The sequence below is a fragment of the Sorghum bicolor genome, chromosome 6 (genome assembly GCF_000003195.3).
Source record: "Sorghum bicolor cultivar BTx623 chromosome 6, Sorghum_bicolor_NCBIv3, whole genome shotgun sequence".
NCBI classification, from domain to species: Eukaryota; Viridiplantae; Streptophyta; class Magnoliopsida; order Poales; family Poaceae; genus Sorghum; species Sorghum bicolor.
This window is the reverse complement of record NC_012875.2, coordinates 4,686,479-4,692,372: the sequence shown is the minus strand read 5'-3', so window position 1 is coordinate 4,692,372 and position 5,894 is coordinate 4,686,479.

Here is a 5,894-nt window from a genome sequence, read left to right as displayed (position 1 = left end):
AGATACTACCAACGAGGGACGCCACCTTCATAAACAAGAAGAGATCTTGTGGATGATCAGTACATCCAGTTTTTATTGGATGGGTTGTTTAGGTGACAAGTCGTTAGTTTGTGTATTTTTAGATTTCAATCCATTAGTTAAGAGATAAGTAGTCGACGGAGTCATTGCTTAGTTCAGTGTAGATTTGACTTGGAAGGGAATCAGTATACTTTGCTGCATGCTTTATTCACATCAGGTCACAGCTTTTGAATCTGAAACCAACTGGCCTTTCCTTACTCGTGGATAATAAGATCATATAGTTGTCCTTGGTTGCTGATTATTTAAAAATATTTGCACTACTTCCGGTCAGAAAAACATGTTGATTGGTGTGAGTCATCTCGTAATTTACACAGGAAATCATTGTCGGTGTGAGTCGTCTGTTAAATAAGACCTGGTAATGGTTTGGGCTGACACGGTTTTTTTTTATATCAGGGCTGACACGGTTTGGTTGAGAATAGGTTGAAAAGTTTAATAGGGCCGGTTCTCAGTCTTGGGGTAATAGCCATAATGGGCTGGTTCCGCTTGGAATTGGTTTTTGGTTTTTGGGCTAAGAATAGTTGCAGACCGTGGGCTTGGAATAGTTGTAGAAGCCATGGCAGCAGCAGCGACTATGCCGGATCACATCCATCCCACCGCGAATAGGCTATCCTGCAGCTCCAGCGCCAGCCGTAATTGCATCCCAACCTCATCGCCCTCACCTAGAGGCTGCCATTGAATTGAATTCTGTCCTACAAAACCCGACGGCTTCCTATAGGAGAAGTAGGGGCCACGTCGCCTAAAAACCCCTCGCCGCCGTTGGATCCTCAATCGGATGGACATGCTTCTTCGAAGCAAATACCACCGGAAGCTAATTCTGCTACTTCTCGTTTGATTCTCCCACTTCTATCCTGCTTTTCTCACTTCTCGTGCGAATCCAGATAGGCAAATATATACTCTAGCTTTCGCTTCTCCTTCCCGCTTCTCACTCCCTCCTCTCTCCTCTTTGTTGTCTTTCTTCTCTCTTGATCTCTCTCTTCGACATGGGCAGGGGTGACAACGGCTGCAGCGACTAGGGTGGTGTGAACCCGTTAAGATTTTTGTATGATCTTTCGATGAGAGGTGTGGGATAACTCGATTGGTGAATAGAGATGACGTTCATGGCCTGATACACCACCTCCAATAGTCGTCACGATCTTGTGGAGCACGACACTTGGCCACTAGGGCACTTGTCTTGCAAGCAATCGAAAAACCAGCAAGAGCAAGTAGAACAAGTACTGAATTGCTAGATGTAAATAAAGGTTTCAATCTCAATCTTCAATGAAGTGGGGTTCTAAAGACAAGAAGGTAGGTGACTGATCTAGCACACGCGCTTACAAGCAAGTAGAAAAAACTAAACTTGATCTAAACAAAACCCAAATTATTCATGGCAGCTCAAGAGGCAAATAAGTAGAGAGGACGACTAAAGGGGTGCAAGAGTTGTCCTCCAACTCTAGGACACGTCCCTAATAGACTCAACTTGATACATGGACCATTGCCCAAAATAGGGTGACGCAACACCGTAAGTAGAAAAGGTTTCAACAATAAAACAACGACTACGCCCGACTCAGAGATATGGGCATGTGGTTGGACCTATTGGAAACTAGACTTCATAAGCTTTCCATCAAGTATGAGAACATCCCAATTGGTGTCTGTATGAAGCCGTGGTGACCCAAGCAAGTTGGCGTTGTTCTACAGTCCGAATCCAACTCCCAAAACATGTTGGGTTTGGACTCTTACTTTCCTTGCTCTAAGAATGACATGGTAGCCTGATGGAGGACATTGTGGAAACTTAGACTTGATCCTCAATTACCTTTGTTAAGGTACCATGCTTCCCATATGGAATCAACTTATAATCAATGGTTATATCCAAAGGTGTCATGTCCTCATCACAGGGCGCGGCGACGGCGCCAACCCTCGTTCTTCTCCACCCTCCCTCACCTTCCTCTCCCACCTTTGTTTCTCCCTCCTCTTCCTCTCTCTCTCTCCCTCCCTCTCCCCTAAGGCGGCGGCGGACGCCCACGGTGGCTGGCGCCGTGCCCTCGCGTCGTGCTTGCTCTCCGGTGCTGCCCCCTTCTGTCGGTTCGCGTCGGTTCCTGTGCTCCACAAAATCCTAGCTCCTGTGCTTAAGCATCCCAGCTTCCTCCCTCCAGATTTGGCGGCCATGTCATTCCACAAAACCCTAGCCCATCGCTTTTGCTTGGGTGCAATCTTCGATGTTTCATCGCGCCCCGTGGGCTTGCACGCTAGCACAACACTAGTGCCCAGTTTATTTTGAAAATATGCTCTCTGATAAAACCTTGAAGTGTTCAATAGCTCCATGATTTATTCTGTCCAGGATGAGAAAATGGAGTTCTTATACTGCCTACTATTATTTTAGATTCCTATTAGTTTTTGGCGTTCACAACTTTTATAGGATTTTCCGTAATTGTATTGTCTTATATTCATTCCTATCGTCATCCTACCATAGGCTGAAGCTGTCTGGGGAGCAGCACAATAACAGTGGGGACCCAGGCGCAGTAATACGGACAGGATTCACAAGCCAACGACTGCCGAAACAGAAGGAAATTTCCCCGCAAAGTTTTGTTCATCCCATACTATACATCAATACTTGCTTTTACAAACCATGAATTATTTATTTGTTTTCTGTCATGTTAAGATGCATGCAATAGATGCGCAGAGTGCTGCAATGATGTATGATAAATAGTTTTACCGTGTAAATAGATAGCTGTTCGTGTTACTTCATTGATCTGGTTCCATGTAGGTTATTATTTCCATGCTCTACTATTTGAATAACATCTTACAAACCATCTCTGCTTGAATAGATAGCTGTTCGTGTTACTTCATTGATCTGCTTCCATGTAGGTTATTATTTCCATTCTCTACTATTTGAACAACATTTTACAACCATCTCTGCTTGATTAGATTGCTTATTTGTTCCATGTCGCCGATTTCATGGTACAATGCCTTGTTCAGGTGACGTGAAGACCATCCAAAGGTGCAGATTTAGTATCATGTAAAATAGACAAACCTCTTTGTTCCAAGTGAATGCCTTCTTCTCAGGCTTTTTGGTTACATTGTTTCAGATGGGAAAATTGAGGTGACACATTTAAAAATATTTAATTTCAACTTTAGGGGACTGAAATTGGGGGTGCATCCTAGAGCTTGGGTTCTCTGTTGTTTTAGCTGTATGATGAATCTGTTTTTTTAGCTATATGCTGATTCTGAGAAATCTACTACATGCAGACCTTGTTTTTACCAATCCCCTTTAGAGGCAATAGGAAACAGTAGTTCAGCTCAGTATAGGCAAGCCTCTTCCTGATCCTGGTCTCTGCATTCTAATGTTTTCCCAGCTCATTTCATCTTATTGAATTTTTTTTACAGACGCATCTTCTTCGATGTACATTAGGTTGCTCCTCTCATTTAAGTTGATTACAGACGCATCTTCTTCGATGTACATTAGGTTGCTCCTCTCATTTATGTTGATTTTTTCCCATGTAAGTTGTTTTTGCCATAGATGCAATTGACAGCTGGCTAGTCATAGGACCATGGTATGTTCATCCATTTTTTGTTTATCTTACATTGATTAGTTACATTTCAGAGGTTACATATCTTTCTATTACAACAACTATTTCTTAGCTTACAAAAATAATGACCTTCTTGCCATGTATGTGTTTCATTCTGATGATAGAACAAAGCCTGATGAAACTTAATAATTTGATTTGTTCGTACATGGTTGGCCCCAAGCAGTGCTTGCTAGAATAGTGTCAATGTCAAAATAGGACTCATACATATTTTCGTTAGTATAGATATCAGGATATTGCATTACCAAGGATAGAACATTTTAGTGGATACGAATTATAGAATGCCTATTTATAGAAGTATAATAATCAATTGCAGCTCTATGAAGACATATGGTATTTTCCCTGGTACCTTATATTTATATTTTAAATAAAAAAGTATGCCAGTGCTTGGGACCAAGCCTTCCGTCAGGAGGCTTTAGCTCGACTGCTCAAGCAAGTAAGCCTACTAAAGACACTCATAATGCAGACTCTATCGTCATAGAGTCTAAAGGTATTTATTACCTTAAACAATGTGGACTTAGAGTCTAAATAAGACTTGGAGTCTTATTTTTTCTACGTGTTTCTTCAATAAAAAATATGCTGCTACATCAGCAAAATAGCATAAATTATATATAATTAATTGTCTTGGACTCTGTGATAGAGTCTTGCATTGTGAGTGCCCTAAAGTATGCCTCATGGTTTCAAAAAAAATTGTTAAAAAACAAACTTTCCCTGTCATCATTCCACTGGTCTAGGTTAGTAATGGGATAGTTAAATTTGATCTAGGGCAACCAACTACACCGCTGCTATTATTTTCCACTACAAACATCTAAATTTACTGCCAAGTTAGCATTTGCTTGCTCTTCATTCAGTAACGCTGATTTACCAAAATTTAGTTTCATTTCTTAATTTCTATGTAATGTGTATTTTAGGTGATACAATATATAAATACATGGTTTAAAAAAAAGGGAAACTTGGATTTCGAATGGCGATATTACTTTGCATTATTCTGATGCATGCTTACTAATTTTGTGATTAAACGTTCCCATGCTTTCAGAGGTAATCTGCCACCATTTTGGTTTTTTAGTCCTAACATGATTAGCATCTACATGATCAACCATGATCTATGAGAAACACAGTAAACATTTAGCAGCCAGTATTTGACTCTTCATTGAGCTCCCTGCTTAGCATCACTGTAATTTGTTCATCAGTACCCAAAATGGTTTTACAAGGTGATTCTGTTTGTTGCATGTTATGTTTCAGGTTTCATCATCATATTGTTCTATAGCCTGAGCTATATGAATTCACTCAACTCAGAAGTTACATTATGGCACAATCATTCTATAATCCTGTACCTCCCGAACATATATGTAACCACGCGTTTATTGCCTCCGTGCGCGATGGCGCGTGCTGTTCACTAGTTGGGTTCCTTGCGGGACGAGCTTCTGCAAACCAAGAGGTCCAGCGGCATCCTCCTATTCATTGGTCCTCCTATTCTGCAGACCTAGAGGCCTCTTCATTCAAGTTAATTCAGCTCTGCTGCCGGGTACAGGACCCCCAATGACTCCATATTATTCTAAAGCTGGAATGTTACATGCGCAGTAGGCCGCATAGCTACGTAGGCAGGCCTGCACGTAGGTTTGGGTTTGTGCCAATGTATCAAAATAGCCTAAAACCAAACTTAGGCTGCGTTCGTTTGGCAGGGAACGGTGACTAGGAACCATTCCTACCAGGAATGCTAGTGTAATTTGTATAGTCAATTTTCATCAAGAATTATTCCTGGCCAGGAATGGCCTTAAACGAACGAGCCCTTAATTAATTGGTTTTGGATTGGCTTGGGTTGAAATAGCACAGTGGACTGGGTTGGTTTGGGTGGAACAACCTAGATGATGGGTTCGATTGATTTCTAATTGATAAGGTCGAGGTCATCACTAACAGATGTGGGGTGCATGGTTTGTATTGAGTTCCACAGTACCATTACCAGGAAGTGTCAGTGCAGAGAAATACAGACGTCGGATGCCAAATACCAAAGTTACAAAACTCATTGGGACTAGGCCAATTCAAACAATGGATCATTAATTTGAGATATATATATATATAACACATGGGGATATTTACCGTAATATTATAGTAAACCACTTAGTAAGAAGTTACTATAATCTTGTAAATTAATATAGTAATTATCGTAACTCAAAGTGGCTACAAAATAAAATAAGTTATTTTGTAGCCAGCTATAGAGTAATAGTTATATATATATATATATATATATATATATAT